Source organism: Amblyraja radiata, chromosome 1 (genome assembly GCF_010909765.2).
Source record: "Amblyraja radiata isolate CabotCenter1 chromosome 1, sAmbRad1.1.pri, whole genome shotgun sequence".
NCBI classification, from domain to species: domain Eukaryota; kingdom Metazoa; phylum Chordata; class Chondrichthyes; order Rajiformes; family Rajidae; genus Amblyraja; species Amblyraja radiata.
This window is the reverse complement of record NC_045956.1, coordinates 2039184-2062807: the sequence shown is the minus strand read 5'-3', so window position 1 is coordinate 2062807 and position 23624 is coordinate 2039184. Positions and strand designations below refer to the sequence as shown.

The 23624-nt window shown below is 44.7% G+C and overlaps 1 protein-coding gene and 1 long non-coding RNA gene across 4 annotated transcripts in view; both read left to right on the top strand.

Annotated features, from left to right (window-relative positions):
- Positions 1-23624, top strand: part of inpp4b (inositol polyphosphate-4-phosphatase type II B) — a 589015-nt gene that overhangs the window by 69119 nt on the left and 496272 nt on the right. The window lies entirely within an intron of this gene.
- Positions 18122-23624, top strand: part of LOC116966137 — a 19356-nt gene continuing 13853 nt past the window's right edge. The window contains exon 1 of the long non-coding RNA XR_004409915.1: positions 18122-18133. This is a non-coding gene — a long non-coding RNA (uncharacterized LOC116966137). The remainder of the gene's footprint in view (positions 18134-23624) is intronic.

Here is a 23624-nt window from a genome sequence, read left to right as displayed (position 1 = left end):
ACAGTAGCACTTCACAGTAATGAACCCCATGGCAGCTGTCAACAGGATTGTAGGATCTACGGAATCCCACGACAGAAAGCAAACAACAAGCCACACATAGGTGAGCCAGACACCTTGTGTCACTTTTATTCCAGATGCCTCTTCTACCTACATTCTCACCAATCATAACCTGTGTGCAGATAAGGCTAGTGCATCTGACCGTGGAGTTGTTATTGAGTTCTTGTGGCTGGACCTTCTCAGACCTTCGGCTGAACTAAGGAGCTGATCGTGGACTTTAGGTGGGCACATCATCCGAGGACGTACACACCGTTGAAGATAAATGGGGATACTGTGGATAGGGTGAGGGTGTTGTACAGGGTCTTGGTGAGACCACACCTGGAGTATTGCGTACAGTTTTGGTCTCCTAATCTGAGGAAAGACATTCTTGCCATAGAGGGAGTACAGAGAAGGTTCACCAGACTGATTCCTGGGATGTCAGGACTTTCCTATGAAGAAAGACTGGATAGACTCGGCTTGTACTCGCTAGATTTTAGAAGATTGAGGGGGGATCTTATAGAAACTTACAAAATTCTTAAGGGGTTGGACAGGCTAGATGCAGGAAGATTGTTCCCGATGTTGGGGAAGTCCAGAACAAGGGGTCACAGTTTAAGAATAAGGGGGAAATCTTTTAGGACCAAGATGAGAAAAACATTTTTTACACAGAGAGTGGTGAATCTGTGGAATTCTCTGCCACAGAAGGTAGTTGAGGCCAGTTCATTGGCTATATTTAAGAGGGAGTTAGATGTGGCCCTTGTGGCTAAAGGGATCGGGGGTATGGAGAGAAGGCAGGTACAGGATACTGAGTTGGATGATCAGCCGTGATCATATTAAATGATGGTGCAGGCTCGAAGGGCCGAATGGCCTACTTCTGCACCTATTTTCTATATTTCTATGTTTCTATGTGAGCTGTTTTAAATATCTGGGAGTCCACATCTCTGAGGATATGACATGGGCATCACACGCCTCAGCACTCGTGAGTAAGGCAAGGCAGCCCCTTTACCACCTCATGCAATTGAGGAAATTCAGAGTGTCTCCGAGGATCCTCCAGTGCTTCTAATCAGCGGCTGTGGAAAGCATCTTGTCCAGAAACATCATGATTTGGTTTGGGAATTGCTCTGCCCAGGACAAGAAGGCTCTGCAGAGAGTAGTGCGTTTGGCCGAACGCACTATGGGAACTTCACTCGCCCCCCTGCAGGAACTATACATCAGAAGGTGCAACTCCAGAGCCAATAAAATCATGGGAGACCCCTTCCACCCCTGCAACGGACTGTTCCAGCTGCTACGGTCAGGCAAACGCCTCCGTTGCCATGCGGTGAGAACGGAGAGGTTGAGAAGGAGTTTCTTCCCAGAGGCCATTAAGAATGTAAACTCCTATCTCACCAGGGACTAACTTTACTGAACCACTCTACTGCTTTTTTTTAAATTGCTGTTTTTTTCCCTTTTTCCTTCCGCCCACAATATTTAATATGAAAAAGAATATGTGATTCTGTTACATTCTGTTTGTAGTTTGTTGTTTGTTTGTTTGTCTTTTGCACAAAGTCCGCGAGCATTTTGCCACTTTTCATTTCACTGCACATCTCGTATGTGTATGTGACGAATAAACTTGACTTGACTTGACTTGACTTCTCGTGAGGCTGCTGGTGAGTTGCCAGCGGTGACAGGCTGTACGCAAAACCAACGTGGGCGTGAAGGTGCCACAGCTCCCCCCTCAGCCACCGAGTCACAGAAGGTGGCGACTGCCTGGCTTTGTCCTGCCCCATGTTGGTCTGGCGGCCTGTCTTGTTTGGTATTGCAATGTGGGAGGTCTTTGACAGGAAGCGTTCGTGTCCTGTGACTTCGCCGGTTCGGTGGGTGAGGTAGTCGGTTGGTTCTCAACGTATGCTGGCTTTAACCGGTCCATGGATACGGTGTCTGTTTTTCCGTTCCGATAGATCACCAAACTTTTGGGTAGGCGTTGGATGACTTGGTACTGGCCATCGTATGCTTGCTGAAGAGGTCGGCGGATGTCATTGTGTCAGACCAAAACATGGTTCTTGGTTCTTGGTTTCTTGGTCCTCCAAAATATTCCAAATGGAATTTAAACTGGAGGTGGTGAACCCAGAAAGGGTTTTTGGGAAGAAAGGGCTACCTTAAATTTAGTTGCATCTGGTTGGGTAACTATAGTAGGGTGAAGATTATTCCATGCTTTAATTATGCGGAGGAAGAATGAATTGCTGTACACATCTGTCTTGGTAGCTGGAATCTCAAATTGGATTGAATGCCCTCGTCTGCTCCTAATTGGTTTGGGTTTGGTGTAGGTCTTGTAATCTATGTTGAGCATTTAACATTTTAGTAAAAACAGGTCAAACGGTGAGCTTCACGTCTGTCTTGGAGAGGGTTCCACCCCAGTGAATTCAGAGTTTGGTAACACTCGTTTCTCTCTCATAGGTGTTAGTAACAAATCGAGCTGCCTGTCTTTGGACACGTTCGATGGAAGAAATGTTTTTATTTGTGTATGGGTCCCATGCTGCAACTGCGTAATCCAAATGAGGTCTAACGAGGGTGAAGTATAGCTTCTCCTTGACAGAAGTTGAACAATGATGAAAGTTTCGTCTCAGAAAGTTTAGGACACCTGTTGCTTTCACCGTTGCATGATGAGTCTGACCATTCCAACACAGATCATTCTGCAAATTGATGCCAAGATACTTGGTTTGTTTGGATTCTTCAAGGGTGGCACCAAATATATTGTAAGATGTTTCGCCTGGATTCCTCTTTCTGGTGACACGCATGGTTTCACATTTGGAAGGGTTGAACTGCATGCCCCATTGTTGTGACCACTCAACCATTGTATCGAGATCCTTTTGGAGAGCATCTTCATCATCAGCTGACTTAATTGGACGGTACAGCAAACAATCATCAGCGAATAGGAATACCATAGAAGTCAAGCTTCCGAAGCAGTCTCTGGTGTGGGATGACATCAAATGCTTTAGAAAAGTCCAGCACTACTAAATTCGTGATGACGTTACCATCAAGGTGCTTGGCCAGGCCATTTGTTGTCAAGATAAGCTGAGACTCACATGATCTCTGGTATATGATCCAAGATGGCGGCGCGCACAGTCACAGCGGCTCGAAGCTCTCCCTTTCGGTGCTTTTTTTTGTGTGTTTTTGTTTGTATGTCTGTTTGACAATGTTACGTTTTGTCGTGCGAATCTCACCTTCAGCCGACAGGATCTTCTGATTATCGGATTACAGTGTAAACAGGCAGTTAAGTGTGTTTTTCTGCATTCACGCAACATACCGGAGGAGATAGCCAGGACACCGGGCTCTCCGTGGATTGTGGTCGGCCCCAGCAAATGCCGGAGACGGAGGAGGCAAGGAAGCAAAAGCGTGGTCGCTGGTCCGGACTACTCGCTAGGCTAAGGCAACAACCACATAAACCACCGCTACCCAGCATCATTCTCACCAACGCCAGATCTATCACCAACAAAATGGACGAACTAAGACTACAGGTCGCCGCGAATAAATTCATCGGGGACAGTTGCATTCTGCTAATAACAGAGACGTGGCTATACGCATTTGTACTGGACGGAGCCATTGAGCTAGCAGGCCGCACAGCATTTCGCTGGGATAGAAACAAAGACCAAAGGAGGGGGGTTATGCATCTACATTCATAACAACTGGTGCACAAATACCACAATCATAGACAGACACTGTTCTGCTGATTTGGAGTACCTGATAGTTAGATGCAGGCCTTTCTATCTTCCACGTGAGTTTACCGTGGTCATAGTTACAGCTGTGTATATCCCACCGGATGCTAATGCTAGCATAGCCCTAGGCTACCTCCATAGCGCTATCAGCAAACAAGAGAACACCTACCCCAAAGCAGCCCATATCATAGCTGGTGATTTCAATCACGCAGACTTAAAATCAGTTCTCCCCAAGTTTGAACAACACATCAAATGTGCAACCAGGGGAGAAAATACATTAGACAAGGCCTACTCAAACATCAAGAAGGGGTTTAGAGCCACACCACTACCACACTTAGGCCAGTCGGATCACCTATCCATTCACTTAGCACCAGCATACACCTCCCTCAGGAGAAAAGCTCAACCCACCACCAGGACTGTTAAAACTTGGCCTGAAGGAGCTTCCTCACAGCTACAGGACTGCTTTGAAAGGACAAACTGGGACATTTTTGGAAATCAGGACTTGGAGGAGTACACATCCACGGTACTCTTTTACATCCAGAACTGTGTTGACAACGTCACCGTCGACAAACTCATCCGGGTGTACCCCAACCAGAAGCCGTGGATGACAAAAGAGGTCCAAACTCTCCTCAAGGACCGCAACACCGCCTTCAGGTCTGGCGACAGAGCCCTGTACAGCGCTGCTAGAGCCAACCTGAAGAAAGGCATCAGGGATGCCAAAGCGGCCCACAAGAGGAAGATAGAGGACCACTTTAACAACAACGATCCACGGCGGGTGTGGCAGGGCATCCAGCACATCACCAACTACAAGCCCAGCAACAGCACGACGGCCACGCCTCACTGGCAGAGGAGCTGAACTGCTTTGCTCGCTTCGAGGCAGAACCAGAAGAGCTCGTCACCATTCTCCCACCAGCCCCTAACAACAACAACTACACCCTCACTGTGCAGGAGCATGAAGTGAGGCGGGTGCTCAGGGCGGTGAGCCCGAGGAAGGCTGCCGGCCCGGATGGCATGACAGGAAGGGTTCTGAAGGAATGTGCAGACCAGCTCTCCGAGGTCTTCACCAAAATCTTCAACCTGTCCAAATCCATCATCCCACTGTGCCTGAAGTCTGCCACAATCATCCCACTACCAAAAAAGCCTGTTATCAGCGGCCTTAACGACTACCGACCGGTCGCTCTCACACCAGTCATCATGAAGTGTTTCGAGAGGCTGGTCCAGCAGCACATCACAGCCAGCCTCCCGCCCACCTTCCATCCACACCAGTTTGCCTACAGAGCAAATAGGTCCACTGAGGATGCCATCGCCACTGCTCTTCACACTGCACTGACCCACCTCGAACACCAGGGGAGCTATGTGAGGATGCTTTTCATTGACTTTAGCTCCGCCTTCAATACCATCATCCCCAGCAGACTGGTCACCAAACTCATGGATTTAGGACTCTCCCAACCCATCTGCCTCTGGATCAAGGACTTTCTGTCTAACCGCCCCCAGACCGTCAGACTGGGCCATCAACTCTCCACCCCCATCACACTCAGCACCGGCTCCCCACAGGGCTGTGTGTTGAGCCCCCTCCTCTACGCCCTCTACACCCACGATTGTGCCCCCGCCCACTCCACCAACACCATCGTCAAGTTTGCGGACGACACGACTGTGGTTGGACGTATCTCAGGAGGAGATGAGACAGCCTACAGGGAGGAAGTCCAAAGACTGGCAGCGTGGTGTTCAGACAACAACCTCATCCTAAACACCACAAAAACAAAGGAAATTATCATAGACTTCCGTAAGAACAGTGCAGCCCCCAAACCCCTATTCATCAATGGGGACTGTGTGGAAAGGGTCTCAGACTTCAGATTCCTGGGTACACAAATTACGGAGGATCTATCCTGGACTACAAACACCACCACAGCAGTCAAGAAGGCCCAGCAGCGACTCAACTTTCTGAGGATCTTCAGGAAAAACAACCAGGAGGAGAAGCTGCTGGTGTCCTTCTACCGCTGCTCCATCGAGAGTGTGCTGGCGTACTGTATAACCACATGGTTTGCCAGCTGCTCTGCAGCGGACAGGAGAGCCCTTCAAAGGGTCATCAATACCGCACAAAAAATCACTGGCTGCCCACTGCCCTCCCTGAAGGACATCTTCAGCTCTCGCTGCCTTGGCAGGGCAGCCAACATCCTGATGGACCCTTCCCACCCTGGACACAACCTGTTCCACCTGCTGCCCTCTGGCAGACGGTACAGGTCTTTCACAACTCGCACAAACAGACTCAGAGACAGCTTCTACCCCATAGCCATACGTGAACTTAACAATGCGAAATAAGAAATAACACTCACATTCAACTGAATGGTTCTACCTCAGCTGCTATTGTTATTTATCTGTAATTTTTTTTTATATGTATATATTTTTACCTTTTCTTATATATTTAAAATTGCTCTTGTGAATCGCACCGTGGGATTGACTTTTAAATGTTGTTGTACCATGTGCAATGGCAATAAAGTGATTCATTCATTCATTCATCTATGCCTCCTAAATGCATGTTGGTTGTCAGCATGAATGTCATGTGTCTCATCAGATTACTATCAATTAAATGCTCCAACAGTTTGCAGCAAGTACTTGTTAATGAAACAGGACAATAATTCACCTGTTGAACCCTTCTTAAAGAGAGGAGTGATGTTAGCCTTCCTCCAATCCAGCGGAACATCTTTTCCCAGTTTTTTTGCTAAGTCTTTAAATTCCTCACTGTTCACTTTTCTCCAGAGGGAAATTTTACGCGGTGGTTTTGAAGGAACTTTAAGCTTTGTGTGCAGTTTTGCTTGGATAATATAATGATCGCTGATTCCAGCACACGATGAAACTTCCGATATTAAATCTGGGTGTGAAGTGAACAATAAATCTAAAGTATTTCGGTGCCACTTGTCTCATCACGCCTGGTTGGGAAAGTGACATTTTGGGACTTTGGGATTTTCCAGAGTAAGGTCAGCTAGTGCTTCCTGGAGAGCCCCTTTTGGTCCACTTTGTATGCCGTCAGACCAATCTACACCGGGACATTGAAATCGCCCCCAGGATGATAAATGGAGGCGTTAATTTTGGAGATGTTTGATCCAAGATCTAAAAGAGGCTCCGTTTTCATGTCAGGTGGTCGGTAAAAGCTTCCGATCTGTAACGACTGACCCTGGAGTGTAGCTCGACACCAGATTTGCTCAGAGTCGCTGTCTAAGTCAGTTGTTTCAAAACAAGGAATGGTATTGTTAACTCCGATGAAGACACCGCCTCCACGCGCGTTTCTGTCCTTTCTAAAAATTTGGAGGTGAGGAGGGAAAATCTCAACAGATTTGATTGATGGGTCTAGCCAAGATTCAGGCCCAATAAGGATTTTCAGTTTCAATAAATGAATTGATCGCCGCACATTTTCCTGTTACACTGCGGCAATTTTTAATTTTTTAGAAGTAAATATAATAATATGGTACCATAGATACCTAGTATATATTGGCATGTTACATTTCATGTAAAGCTTTAAAAAAAAAAAATTTAACAAAAAAAAACGACAGAAAGAGAATAGAAAAGAAATAGAGAAGTGTGTGATATCGGAAAGTGAGAGAGAAAAAGAGAGAAGAAAGAAAATAGAGAGAAAAGAAGGAGAGGTAGAAAGCAGAAGAATAAAGGAGAGATAGCTGTTTATTATTCTTGCCCACCATTCACCCAATCCTGAAACAGATCATTTCTACGTTTGTGTTGTACCATATGCTTGTAAGAATTCGACAAAAGGCAATTTATAAAAAGCGATTTTGATCCCATGTTCATTGCTGACATCATTGCGATCACTATCTTTGTTGGTACCATGAATCTCCATTTGAGCATCTCCCCCAGACAGGGAGTTTATTCCCCCACACGTGTAGTATGTGTGGTAATTTGTGTGCAGCGTTGGAGGTCAGCAGGCATGAAGACCATTGCAGGTTTTTGCCGTGTCGTGTAGGCCTGAGTAGCTGCATAGTTCGCCGTAATCGATTGACATATCTGCTTGTATCATAGATAGGATCTGTCTATGTGGATTGGTTCGACAAATTCGCCGGGCAGCTTCAGAGTTGTGCCGTGAACCATTTACTGCCGACAAACATCCTAGGTCTGCTTTCGCCGCCGTACGAATGCCGAGCAGAACCAGAGGCAACCGTTCACTCCGGTTCGACGCGTCTCCTCCGGCTGCCAGAGCGGCTTTCAACTGGCGATGGAACCGTTCAATCAGGCCGTTCGCTTTTGTGGATGACACATAGTCGTTCGAATCCGGGTTCGTACTCGAGGTCGGCTAGTGTTTGAAACATCGCAGACTCGAGTTGCGTCTGTTGGGATCGTACTGTGGAATTCTCTGCCTCAGAGGGCGGTGGAGGCAGGTTCTCTGGATGCTTTCAAGAGAGAGCTAGATAGGGCTCTTAAAAATAGTGGAGTCGGGGGATATGGGGAGAAGGCAGGAACGGGGTACTGATTGGGGATGATCAGCCATGATCACATTGAATGGCGGTGCTGGCTCGAGGGGCCGAATGGCCTACTCCTGCACCTATTGTCTATTGTCTATTGTCTATTGTCTATTGCCTTGTGAGCCAGACACCTTGTGTCACGTTTATTCCAGAAACCCCTTTTACCTACATTCGCACCAATCATAACCAGTGTGCCGATAAGGTCAGTTATTGCATCTGACCTTGGAGTTCTTAGTGAGCTCTCGTGGCTGGACCTTCTCATGAAGCTGCTGGCGAGTCACCAGCAGTGACCGGCCGAAACCAACGTGGGCGTGAAGGCGCCACAGGGTCGTTGTGGCAGGATTTGGTCATTTATAGCAGCAATTTGAATGAAGTTTAATTTATTGTATTTAAAAATCTACACTCTGTAGATAACATCATGTAATTCATTTGTTTCTCAGTGGGTGCCTAAATGGTTACTTGGTTCCAGGCATCATGTGACAGCTTTTGTGTCCATCTACAGTTTGCATTACATGACTGGTGAATCTTGTTTTAATTGTCTATTTCAAAGTTGCGATGGGCTATATCATCTTCAGAAGTTACAGCACAAGTTTATTTTCTTTGTATTTGATTTTCCTTTCACATGTTTGCCTGGCTGCAGTTTTCTCAATGGAGTTGTCTCATTGTGCTCCTTGTCTTTACGCAATTTGGGACCAGTTGGCTGGCTGTCACATCAGACAGTGATTCCCCATATCCCCTGACTCTGCTACCTTTAAGAGCCTTCTCTTGAAAGTATCCAGCCTCCACCGCCCTCTGAGGCAGAGAATTCCACACTCACAACTCTCTGTGTTAAAAAGTGTTTCCTCAACTCCATTCCAAATGGCTTACCCCTTATTCTTAAACTGTGGCCCCTGGTTCTGGACTCCCCCAACATTGGGAACATGTTTCCGTCCTCTAGCGTGTCCAAACCCTTAATAATCTTATATGTTTCAATAAGATACCCTCTCATCCTTCTAAACTCCAGAGCACACAAGCCCAGCTGCTCCATTCTCTCAGCATATGACAGTCCCGCCATCCCGGGAATTAACCTTATAAACCTACGCTGCACTCCCTCAATAGCAAGAATGTCCTTCCTCAAATGTGGAGACCAAAACTGCACACAATACTCCAGGTGTGGTCTCACTAGGGCCCTGTACAACTGCAGAGGGATCTCCTTGGTCCTATACTCCACTGTCAATAGTTGACATTTCGGGTCCAGTCCTACCTGAGGGTCTTGATCCTAAACATCGACTATTCATTTGCCTCCACAGATGCTGCTGGATTCTCCAGCAGTTTATTTCATTTCTTCAGATTCCCAGCATCTGCAGTCTCTTATGTCCCCTCTTTGGAACTCTAATGCTTTTGGTTTGCACAATTTAGAAAGCTCTCGTTTCTATTTCTATTTGGATCTAAGAGGCAGACCTTGCATTTGGCCTGCATCTTTATCTATTTGTTCACAAGATCATGTCATGTGACAGGAACAGAATTAGGCCATTCAATCATGGCTGATCTATCTCTCCCACCTTCTCCTCGTAACCCCTGACAACCGTACTAATCAAGAATCTATCTATCTCTGTCTTAAAAATATCCACTGACGGCCTCCACAGCCTTCTGTGGCAAAAAAAATCCACAGATTCACCACCATGTTTCATGAATATCTCTGTAACTTAATGCTTCTATTTACACTGCTTAAAATTCTACCTGTCCTAGTGTTATTATCAAACAATGTGCTTTTCTCTCCCATTATCCAAGCCATTTACAACTAATTATCACCCCTCTGGATATACTTGCTTGGTTGATGCTATTCGTCATATCCAGCCAAGTTGAAAACCTGCCCATTATCTATACTCTTTGTCTCTTACCACAGCCAGTTTCCAAGCCAGATCAATAATTTGGCTTCAATTCCTTGACCTTCAATTTCAGCTGGTAGTCTCTTGTTCGAGACGTTATCAATGCCTTCTTGATGTCCACATAAATAATATTCATAGACATTGCCTTGTCTGCTATTTTAGTCACATCTTCAAAAATATTGATCAAGTTCACTGGACATGATCTATCTTCATCCATTTACTTGGTTATCTCTGATCAGCTGAAAATCCAAGGTGTCCAGTCACTGTGCTTTCAAATATATAAATGCTATTTACTTCACATAGAAACATAGAAAATAGGTGCTGGAGTAGGCCATTCAGCCCTTCGAGCCAGCATCGCCATTCAATATGATCATGGCTGATCATCCAAAATCAGTACCCCGGTCTGGCTTTTCCCTCCCTTAATTCCCTTAGCCCTAAGAACTAAACCTAACTCTCTCTTGAAAACTATTTCAATGTCACAACTCATGTTGATCACAACTAATGTAGGATAAACAGGCATTGGATTCATTCTTTCACCTTTCTTAAATAACAGACTGATTTTCACAATTTTTGAGCCTAAAGGAATAATTGCCAAATTGAGAGAACTGTAGGAAATTACATATGGTACACCTGTAATATTGTTTCCTTTAAAACACTGACAAAACATCTGGTCCTCAGGATTTGTCACATTTCAGTGCAGTTCATCTCTTCCTCACTGTTATTTTGCAATATATGAAATGAGATGTTAATTTCCCGTACCTGATTCAGAATTATTTTCCTTGTGATAAATGGGATGATTCCCACCTCCATTCATTATTTCTGCATTTATTGTTACTATCCAATCTCACTAGATTCCATTTTCAAGTGGCCTTTCTTTAGTTATTATTACCTTACCTCCTGTGAGATTGCTGTATTTCTTGCATTATCATCGTGACTGCACTTGAATGGTACCAAATCAATGAAGAAATGCCTTTGGAATACCTTGCAAAATGTGATGTATATATATATATCTGTCTGTCTGTCTGTCTGTCTGTCTGTCTTTCTGTCTGTCTGTCTGTCTGTCTGTCTGTCTGTCTGTCTATCTATCTCTATCCATCTCTCTATCGCTATCTCTATCTCTATCTCTATCTCTATCTCTATCTCTATCTATCTATCTATCTATCTATCTATCTATCTATCTATCTATCTATCTATCTATCTATCTATCTATCTATCTATCTATCTATCTATCTTTTTGTTTCTGTCTTTATTCCAGAATTTAACCAAATAAAAGGGCAAATACTGGAATTAGTCACACATGGGAATTTAGATGTGTTGGGTCAGAGTGATTCAGCACAGAAACATGCCATTTGGCTCTGCTCACCCATGCTGACCAATATACTCCATCAAACCTAATTCCATTTGTCTCCCCTTGGCCCAACGTTTCCTGTCCATGTACCTGTCCAAATGTCTTTTAATGTACATATGTCTTCAAATGAACCTCTGCAACTACTTCATCTGGAAGCCTGTTTGTATATGCATGGCTGTCGGTGTGACATAGTTGCCCTTTGGGTTTCCCCTCCACTTTATACCTATGCCCTCCAGTTCTTGATTCCTCTACCCTGGGATTCATCTTGTGTATTTATCTCATGATGGTATGCACCTCTATAGGAACAACCAGCAAACAACCTGCATTCCAAGAAATAACCTCTCCTTATAGCTCAAGTCCTCAAGTCCTGACAACATCCTCATAGATCTTCTTTGCATTCTTTCTAGTTTAATAGCAGAATTCCTATAGCAGAATAACTAAAACTGAACACAATACTCCAAGTGCAGCCTCAACAATAGTTTGTACATCTGTAACATGATGTCCCAACTTCTGTACTGAATTTCTTGACTGATGAAAGCCAGCGCCAAATGCCTTCTTCACCACCCTATCTACCTGCGACCCCACTTTCAGGGAACAATGACGTACTCGATCACTCTGCTCTGTGAGGAGGATGCTATGAGAATGCAGGGTGACTTGGACAGGTTGGGTGAGTGGGCAGATGCATGGCAGATGCAGTTTAATGTGGATAAATGTGAGGTTATCCACTTTGGTAGCAAAAACAGGAAGGCAGATTATTATCTAAATGGTGTCAAGTTGGGAAAAGGGGAAGTATAACGGGATCTGGGGGTCCTTGTTCATCAGTCAATGAAAGTAAGCTTGCAGGTACAGCAGGCAGTGAAGAAAGTGAATGACATGTTGGCCTTCATAACAAGAGGAGGAGTATAGGAGCAAAGAGGTCCTTCTGCAGTTGTACAGGGCCCTAGTGAGACCACACCTGGAGTGTTGGGTTGGGAGATTGCAACCTTCATGTGGTCCGCCCTGTTTCAACAAATGCAATCAACCTGGCGTGCACAATCAAATAAGATCAAATAAAACAAGTTTTCCTACAACTTTAGGCTGTGCACACCATACGCAAGAAGAAGATGACCTGTAGTATTGTGTGCAGTTTTGGTCCCCTAATTTGAGGAAGGACATTCTTGCTATTGAGAGACGGCAGCGTAGGTTCCCAAGGTTAATTCCCGGGATGGCGGGACTGTCATATGCTGAGAGAATGGAACGGCTGGGCTTGTACACTCTGGAGTTTAGAAGGATGAGAGGGCATTTTATTGAAACATATTAGATTATTAAGGCATTGGACACACTAGAGGGAGGAAACATGTTCCCGATGCTGGGGGAGTCCAGAACCAGGGGCCACAATTTAAGAATAAGGGGTAAACCATTTAGAACGGAGATGAGGAAACACTTTTTCACACAGAGAGTTGTGAGTCTGTGGAATTCTCTGCCTCAGAGGGCGGTGGAGGCGGATTCTCTGGATACTTTCAAGAGAGAGCTAGATAGGGCTCTTAAAAATAGCGGAGTCAGGGGATATGGGGAGAAGGCAGGAACGGGGTACTGATTGGGGATGATCAGCCGTGATCACATTGAATGGCGGTGCTGGCTCGAAGGGCCGAATGGCCTACTCCTGCACCTATTGTCTAAGTCCATTCCGCTCAGTCTGCCTAAACCTACCTGATCTCCCAGTTGGTAAACACTTTATCTACCACTCCCATTCCCACACTGAAACTTTCTGTCCTGGGCATCCTCCATTGTCAGAGTGAAGCCCAGCGTAAATTGGAGGAACAGCACCTCATGTTTCGCTTGGGCAGCTTGCACCCCAGCGCTATGAACATTGAATTCTCTAACTTCAAGGAACCCTTGCTTTTCCTCTCTCTCCATCCCTCCCCTTTCCAGTTTTCCGACCAGTCTTACTTTCTCCGACTACATTTTACCTTTGTTTGCTTTGTTGTAAACTTCTCCCAGCCAACAATGATTTATACTGCATTTTCCTTCACCTCCATTCCATCTGTACTATTTTCACACCGTACACTTCCTTATCTACGTATCTCCCTCTCCCCTGACATTAGTCTGACGAAGGGTCTAAATCTAAACATCACCCATTCCTTCTCTCCAGAGATGCTGCCTGTTCCGCTGAGTAAAGGGCCTGAGTAAAGGGCATGGCGATTGCATGCGTTTGGCGTGACCAAACGGAAACGGAGTTCACGCGAAGTTCGCACTAAGTACGCGCGTGACGTCATTTGTGTCATACTTACCAATCAGCTGGCCAGGAGGCGGGCCGACTGAATTTGGGCGTCGCACGGCATCGGGCGGTGACGTCATCATGCAACGCCAAGCAGGGCGGTGACGTCATGACGCTGCGTACGACCGCTATGCGCCTGCGTGCCGACAGGCCGTTGGCGCCCGAAGATTTCGGACACTGTCAAATTTTCGGGGCCCCACGCGATGTCGGGACCAGCCCCGCACAACTCTGCGCTTCTAAGTGGGACCGGCCCCGCGCGGCCATACGGTGCCCGTACGCCTCAAGCGACCACGAGGTCGCGTAATTTGCGAGCCAAGGTCGCGTAAGTGGGACAGGCTCTTTACTCCAGCATTTTGTGTCTATCTTCGGGTGGAAAAAGGTGGTGAGTTTATGGAATGAGCTACCAGATGACATGGTAGAGGCAAGAACAATTGCAACTTTTAGGTGGGCATCTTGGTCAGCATGGGCAAGTTGGGCTGAAGAGCCGGTCTATCACTCTTTGAGTCTGCAAGGTATGGCTTTAAATCACATAAATCAACCCAATGACGAGAGAGTGTATTTTAGATGAACAGTAAACATTGAAGGTGCTTTAAAATGGAATGCTTTGTATTATCTGATATGAATACAAAGAAATACAATAAATTAATCTCTTGTCATGACAACATTCATCCTTCAATCAACCTCTCAAAAATAAACTTTTCAGTTCTGATAAGAGGTCCTGAAATTGAAAAGATAACAGTTTTTCTTTTCATAGAAACTGTTGGAATGGCAGAGTATTTCCTGATTTTATGTTTTTTAACATAAAAAAATCAATTTTCCACTCAATATAACATTTATTTTATTCACTGTGTTCAAATTGTCTGGTAATTCAAGTTTCCTGAATTACCATAAAATTACATTATTGAATAAGAAGCAGTTCCGGAGATGGGTATGAAAAGTTGTGAATGATGAATCGAATATGAATCTCCAAGTCTCACTTTCCTGCTTTGTGGTTTAAAGGACTTTTAGATATCTTTATGCAGAATGATAACACTACTATATGTTTTACAAAAGGAGCTCTAAGAAAAATTAAGAAGGAAATGAAACGAGAATAAATGAAGAGATCTGGAAATGTGATATATTCCCATCAGAAAAGAGAGCAAAATATATATTTTGCAGTGTTCATTGTTAACATATAATGAGTGAGACCACACCTGGAGTATTGCGTACAGTTTTGGTCTCCTAATCTGAGGAAAGACATTCTTGCCGTAGAGGGAGTACAGAGAAGGTTCACCAGACTGATTCCTGGGATGGCAGGACTTTCATATGAAGAAAGACTGGATAGACTCGGCTTGTACTCGCTAGAATTTAGAAGATTGAGGGGGGATCTTATAGAAACGTACAACATTCTTAAGGGGTTGGACAGGCTAGATGCAGGAAGATTGTTCCCGATGTTGGGAGTGAATGGTTTGGGGGAGTAAGGAGGGAGTGGGAAGAGGAAGTAGGTTTATGGAAGTAATAGAGGCAGGAGATAAAGAGGAAAGGTGGAGAATAGATGGAGTAGAAGGTAATAGCTGGAGGTGGAAGGGGTAGATATAGGTTGGAACTGCTGCAAGCCAATGGCTGGGACGTGGTTAGTGAATTAAACTAAGCCTGGCTTTCAAAGAAAGCTGCAAGAGTTTTGGGCTTCTTGCATTCTCTCTTTTCTTGTGTCCTGTCACATGCTATGATCAGACATGGTGTGGGATCTTATAGAAACTTACAAAATTCTTAAGGGGTTGGACAGGCTAGATACAGGAAGATTGTTCCCAATGTTGGGGAAGTTCAGAACAAGGGGTCACAGTTTAAGGATAAGGGGGAAATCTTTTAGGACCGAGATGAGAAGAACTTTTTTCACACAGAGAGTGGTGAATCTGTGGAACTCTCTGCCACAGAGGGTAGTCGAGGCCAGTTCATTGGCTATATTTAAGAGGGAGTTAGATGTGGCCCTTGTGGCTAAAGGGATCAGGGGGTATGGAGAGAAGGCAGGGACAGGATACTGAATTGGATGATCAGCCATGATCATATTGAATGGCGGTGCAGGCTCGAAGGGCCAAATGGCCTACTCCTGCACCTATTTTCTATGTTTCTATGTTTCTATAACATCACATAATACAACATTATCAACATATTTCACATTATAAGAATTTGTCTGCACTGTATCCTTCTATGTTTACATTAGAGCTATTGAGCAACTAAAAAAGTGATTAATTATAAAAATTATAAATATAATCGCCAACTTAATTATAGTGTTATACCATGAAATTACTAACACCTGACCCTATAATTAGCACTGCTGAACGATTTAAAAGTATTTTGATTAATCACGCAGTTTAAAAAATACCCCTGAATTAATTGCAGTAATGTAATAATATTAGGGTGGCACAGTGGCACAGCTGCCTCACACTGCCAGAGACCCATGTTCGATCCTCACCATGGGTGCTGTCAGTGGGGAGTTTACATGTTTTTCCTGTGACTACATGTGTTTCCTCTGGGTGCTGCGGTTTCCACCCACAACCCAAAGACATGTGAATTTGTAGGTTAATTGGCTTCTGTAAATTGTTTCTGGTGTGCAGGATAGAACTAGTGTAGAGGTGATCATTGGTCGGTGGGCCAAAGGACCCTTTTCCATGCTATATCTCTAAACTAAACTAAAGTAAATGTGTAGGTTTGTAAGTTAATTAGCCCTCTGTAAATTCACCCTGGTTTATATGGAGTAGATATGTCCTCAATCGGGGACATTGCGTGCAAACGTTGCTTGTCTAAGGCCAACAGTATTATAAAGGACCCCACACATCTCCATGATGGACTGTTCACTCTGCTGCCCTCGGGCAAAAGATATCATAGTATAAGGAGCAGAATGGGCAGGTTTTACAACAGCTTCTTCCCCCGAGCCATCAGACTCCTGAATGCCATGTAATGTGCCGCCACCATTATCTATTTTATCTTTTTATCCATTTTTATCTTTTTATCCATTTTAACCTTCTGTTTTTTGTGTTGCACGAGGAGCCAGATGCAACGAAATTTTGTTCAGAGTTGCATTTATTGATGTATTTTTGAATGACAATAACGTTTTGATTGATTGATATGAAGAGTGGGAAACATGAATCTAGTGTGGACAGGTGATGGATGGTCAGTGTGGAGTTGAAGGGCTTGAAGGGCTTGAAGGGGTTGTCCACGCTGTATCACTGCACTAAATATTAACAATAGTTTCAGTTTTACATTATAACATTTATAAAGGGTTTGAGTGCTAAAAGTAATCATGATAAATTACATAATCAATTACATAATTGCTGTTTTAATCACATTTTTAAATAAAAGTGGTGTATCAATATTTTGAGATAATTCAAAAGGCAAACACTATGAGTCACAGTCACAGAGTGATATTGAGGTGTACAGCACAGGAATGGGCCCTTTAGACCATGTCATCCATGCCACACTTTGTGCTCATCTTTACCAATTACATTTGCCCTCATTAAGACATTATCTTTCTATGTATTACCTATTTAAATGTATGTGTGTAAATGCCTCTTATGCACAATAACTGTATCGAATTTGACCACCTCTGACTGCGTATTGTGGATGTCAACCACTCTGTATGGGGAAAATAAGTAACGCTAGTATCCCCCTTCAATCCTACCAAGCATCTTAAAACGATGGTCTCTTGGTTTTAAGGAGAGAGGGCGGGAGTGACAGGAGTAGGGAGAAGAGGGGGTAGGTGCTGGTGAAATAATCAGGTGAGAGGCAGAGTGGGATAGAAGGGCGATAGGGATAAAACAAGAAGTGGTGTGGATAGTGATGATAGAGAGAACTGGGAATAAGAGGCAAAGGAATGATTGGAGTATGGAAAGGTTGCAGATGTGAAAGTGGTAAGGTTTAGAGAGGGGTGGTGCATGGATTGTCGCCTTGTCCGTGGTGGAGAAGCTTGCATGGACCTGAGATCCTGAGAGCGATGCCGTCTGGAGCTATGCTCCTGGTAGGGCCACCCATGGCGGTAAGGTCGAGGGGGAGGTCTCTGACAAAGAGCAATCCAACCAAGACCTCAACGATGGAACAGGCGGAGGACGATGGCTGACCTTAGTGGAGCGTCACAACGGCTGGGAAGGCGGATGAAGGCTGCAGCAGAAAAGGGTCTCCGGTCGTCTTGGACTCCATGCCACTGGATCCTGACCCAGATCTGTCAAGGACCGTGGGGTGGCTGTCTGTGCACCAGTCTCCCCACGTTAAACAAATCACGCACAGGCGTCCTCCATATAGGGAATAGCACCCTGGAGACACCCATGGTCAGCCATGAACGCACGGGGCATAAGAAGGTGTGTGTACAGAAGCAGGGAGTGGTTGGAGTAGAGACTGGTGGTGGTCAAGAGAAAGTGAAACATAATAGTAGGGGGGTGTGGGTGGGGGGTGGGATGGTGTGGAGAGAGTTTGCTGGCACTAAGGAAATGCTGGTGTTAGGGATTGTGATTGCAGGAAAAATGGTGATAGCGTTTGGAGTGAATGGTTTGGGGGAGTAAGGAGGGAGTGGGAAGAGGAAGTAGGTTTATGGAAGTAATAGAGGCAGGAGATAAAGAGGAAAGGTGGAGAATAAACCAAGGAGATAGTTGTGGACTTCAGGAGGGGGAAGAGGAGGACTCAAGCAACACCAATCACCATTAAGGGCACTGAGGTGGAGGTGGTCGCTAACCACAGGTACCTTGGGGTGCAGCTTGACAGTGAGCTGGACTGGAAGTGTCATATGGAGGCGGTGTACAGGAAGGGACAAAGCCGACTGTATTTCTTAAGGAGGCTGAGGTCATTTAACATCTGCCAACCCCTACTGTGCAGTGTCTACCATTCAGTGGTGGCCAGTGCTCTGTTTTTTGCTGTGGCCTGTTGGGGAGATGGCGCCCGCATAGCGGACAAAAACAGACTGGACAAACTAATCAGGAAGGCCGGCTCAGTGGTCGGGGCTGAGCAACGAACGGTCCAGCAGGTGGCAGAGGCCAGAACTCTGAACAAACTGGGTTCAATAATGACCAACCCCACTCACCCACTCCATGCCCTGAAGGTGATCAAGAGCAGCATCTTCAGTCAGAGACTGATTGCACCAATGTGCAAAACTGAGAGACATAGGAAGTCCTGTTTACCAGCTGCTATAAGGTTATATAATGCGCATAAATAACTGCACTTTTTTAAATTAATTGTATTTTAACTTGTATTTTAACTTGTATTTTAACTTGTTAAGTATGGAAGCTATTTGAGGAAATGTGTGGTGTTATGTCTGTCTTGAAGCTGTCGTGGCACTGTAATTTCCTGTAAAGGATTATTAAAGGTATAATCAAAAAAAGATGGAGTAGAAGGTAATAGCTGGAGGTGGAAGGGGTAGATATAGGTTGGAACTACTGCAAGCCAATGGCTGGGACGTGCTTAGTGAATTAAACTAAGCCTGGCTTTCAAAGAAAGCTGCAAGAGTTTTGGGCTTCTTGCATTCTCTCTTTTCTTGTGTCCTGTCATGCTATGATCAGCCATGGTGTGGGATCTTATAGAAACTTACAAAATTCTTAAGGGGTTGGACAGGCTAGATGCAGGAAGATTGTTCCCGATGTTGGGGAAGCCCAGAACAAGGGGTCACAATTTAAGGATAAGAGGGAAGTCTTTTAGGACCGAGATGAGAAAAACATTTTTCACACAGAGAGTGGTGAATCTGTGGAATTCTCTGCCACAGAAGGTAGTTGAGGCCAGATCATTGGCTATATTAAAGAGGGAGTTAGATGTGGCCCTTGTGGCTAAAGGGATCAGGGGGTATGGAGAGAAGGCAGGTACGGGATACTGAGTTGGATGATCAGCCATGATCATATTGAATGGCGGTGCAGGCTCGAAGGGCCGAATGGCCTACTCCTGCACCTATTTTCTATGTTTCTCTGGGAGTCCTGGCATATTCAGAGTGGAGTGGGTACAGCATAGTGGGTGGGACTCTGATGTTGGGGATATTCAGGGCACGGAAGCTGAAGCTAGTCTTCAGGGTGCACATTAAATTATTTCCTGTAATTATTTTGTTATGTCATAAGATGGCCACAGTAAACTAATTAGTTGCGCTGGGGTTGAAGAGTAGAGGCTACAGTCCAAAGTTCTGCTGCTTCAAAGGGATCAATTAATGTGCATATTATTTTATGCTGAACAGTATCAACCTTATTTTCATTGCTTGATTTATTTCAAAGATGATGTAAGATATTCTATTTTCACCACTTTGCATTCTACATAGCACCTGTGACTGGCAGTGGACTTAACCAAAGTGTTTGTACTCCTTTTAATGTTCCTTTATTGCTGGTACCTATTATAGAACAGAAAAAGGTGGAAATCATGCTTGACAAATCTTCTGGAATTTTTTGAGGGTGTAACTAGGAAAATGGACATGGGGGAGCCAGTGGATGTAGTGTACCTGGACTTTCCGAAAGCATTTAATAAGCCCCCACATAGATTGGTGGGCAAAATTAGAGCACACGGTATTGGGGGTAGGGTACTGACATGGATAAAAAATTGGTTGGCAGACAGGAAACAAAGAGTAGGGATTAACAGGTCCCTTTCAGAATGGCAGGCAGTGACAAGTGGGGTACCGCAAGGCTCGGTGGGGAGACTGCAGCTATTTACAATATACATCAATGATTTAGATGAAGGGATTAAAAGTAACATTAGCGAATTTGCAGATGACACAAAGCTGGGTGGCAGTGTGAACTGTGAGGAGGATGCTATGAGGTTGGGTGAGTGGGCAGATGCAGTTTAATGTGGATAAGTGTGAGGTTATCCACTTTGGTGGCAAGAACAGGAAGGCAGATTATTATCTGAATGGTGTTGAGTTAGGAAAAGGGGAAGTACAACGAGATCTGGGTGTCCTTGTACATCTGTCACTGAAAGTACGCAGGCATTGAAGAAAGCTAATGGCATGTTGGCCTTCATAACAAGAGGAGTTTAGTATAGGAGCAAGGCGGTCCTTCTGCAGTTGTACAGGGCCCTGGTGAGACCAGACCTGGAGTATTGTGTGCATGTTTTAGTATCCAAATTTGAGGAAGAACATTCTTGCTATTGAGGAAGTGCAGCGTATATTCACAAGATTAATTCCCGGGATGGCGGGACTGTCATATGTTGATAGAATGGAGCGGCTGGGCTTGTATACTCTATTTGGAAAGATGAAAGGGGATATCTTACTGAAACATAAGATTATTAAGGGATTGGACATGCTAGAGGCAGGAAACATGTTCCTGATGTTGGTGGAGTCCAGAATCAGGGGCCACAATTTAAGAATTAGGGGGAGACCATTTAGAACGGAGATGAGGAAAAGCTTTTTCACCCAGAGAGTTGTGAATCTGTGGAATTCTCTGCCTCGGAAGGCAGTGGAGACCGATTCTCTGGATGCTTCCAAGAGAGAGTTAGATAACAGAGTCAAGGGATATGGGGAGAAGGCAGGAACGGGGTTCTGATTGGGGATGATCAGCCTCGATCACAGTGAATGGCGGTGCTGGCTCGAAGGTCCGAATGGCCTACACCTGCACCTATTGTCTATTGTCTTGAAATATTCAAGGGGTCAGGCAGCATCTGTGGACACGGGAAGTGAATCAATGTTTCAAGTTGAAGATTGTTATCAGAGTAAAAGGCCTGTCCCACTTGCATGCGATTGCATGCGTTTGGCACGACCAAATGGAAGCAGAGTTCACGCTAAGTTCGCGCTAAGTACGCGAGTGACGTCATTTGCGTCATGCTTACCAATCAGCTGGGCAGGAGGCGGGCCGACTGAATTTGGGCGTCGCACGGCGTCGGTCAGTGACGTCATCATGCAACGCCACGCCGGGCGGTGACGTCATCGCTGCGTACGCCGTCAAGACGCTGCGTACGACCGCAATTCGCCTGCGTGCCGACAGGACGTTGGCGCGCGAAGATTTCGGACACTGCCAGTTTTTCGGAGCCCCTCGCGATATCGGGACCAGCCCTGCACAACTCCGCACTTCTAAGTGGGACCGTCCCTGCGCGGCCATTCGGTGCCTGTACGCCTCAAGCGACCACGTTTGGTCGCGCCAAACGCATGCAATCGCATGTAAGTGGGACAGGCCCTTTAGGAATAAACAAGTTCAACCAAGTAAGCAAGCTTAACTTTAACTAAGCAGGTTCAACTGTACATAAACTGTTTTATCTCGTTATTGATTTGACATATTAACTTGTTTTTTATTGATCTGCTGAGTATTTCCTGAGCTGCTGAATATTTCCACAATAGTTTGTTTTGTTTCAAATATGCAGCATCTATAGTATTTTTGTTTTCATTATTACTGATCCTGCAACGTGTAGCTTTATTTGTGTTACAGGCATATTTGTTTGACTGTCACAGGCTTCTGCCTGTATAATGATATTGATGACAATGCCACCGCAGTCTGGCATGTAATTTGTTGCTTTATGTCTCTTTATTTGAGTGACATATCCAGGAGCAGATGCCTATTCATTTAGCCAGCTAATCATAAAGGAATAAATTTGATCAGAAAAAAAAATCTATGTAAAATAGATAGCTTGTCAGCACAGTTTAATCGATCTTACGGATATCTTATTAAAGCAATTATTCTCTATCTAGTTTATTTGTTCATGTAATTTTTGAATTACAGATGGAACATGCGGAGTTAATGTGTATAATAAATAAAATGTAATATAACGTGACATTTATTTTATCTCTTAAAAGGTCCTCCTGTGTTTTGAAATTGTTGCAAACACTGCAGTAATGGCAAAATGCAAATAATCATTGCTGAGCGTGGACATGGTAATCGGCAATTGCCTGGTTGAATGAGCATGTAACTGTGCATGTCAGGTTTGTCAACGTCTACACACTCATGGGCTGTTGTAAATGTTGCATGCAAATTAAATCCAACCCCATCTGCTGAATGTGCCCACTTTCAAGAAACAGAACATCTTGTGGCTCTAAAATTAAATTACCAATAAACTGACAAATGTTAGAACACAAACCTCTGAATTGTAACCCTTACTTTGAACAAAACCAATGAGGTGCGTGGCGTACTTTTAATATTTTTATCTGTTTTCAAATATCTCCGAAGACTTCCAATTTGCTTCCTCTGTCGTGATCTCCAATACTGCAGAATCTTTACTTTTCCCCCTTTCTGGTCGCTTGGGCATCCTTGCTTTTCTACCCTTCATCATTGGCATCAATTCCTTCAGTTGCACAAACACAGCAATCTCCCAGATGTACTAGAGGACAGAGGATCGAGGGAGACAGAGGAACTGAAAGAAATTTGCATTAGGCGAGAAATAGTATTGGGTAAACTGATGGGACTGAAGGCTGATAAATCCCCAGGGCCTGATGGTCTGCATCCCAGGGTACTCAAGAAATCGTGGACACATTGGTGATCATTTTCCAATGTTCTATAGATTCAAGATCAGTTCCTGTGGATTGAAGGGTAGCTAATGTTATCCCACTTTTCAAGAAAGGAGCGAGAGAGAAAACAGGGAATTATAGACCAGCTAGCCTGACTTCGGTGGTGGGAAAGATGCTGGAGTCAATTATTAAAGAGGTAATAATGGGGCATTATGTAGCAGTAAAAGGATTGATCCAAGTCAACTAGGATTTTTGAAAGGGAAATCCTCTTGACTAATCTTCTGGACTTTTTTGAAGATGTGACAAGTGAAATGGATGCAGGGGAGCCAGTGGATGTGGTGTATCTGGACTTTCAGAAAGCCTTTGAGAAGGTCCCAAACATGGGTATTGGGGTAAGGTATTGACATGGATGGAGAATTGGTTGTCTGACAGGAAACAAAGTAGGAATAAACAGGTCCCTGTCAGAATGGCAGGCAGTGGCGAGTGGAGTGCCTCAAGGCTCGGTGCTGGGGCAGCAACAGATTACTATATATATTAATGATTTAGATGATGAGATTAAAAGTAACACTCACAAATTTGCAGATGACACAAAGCTG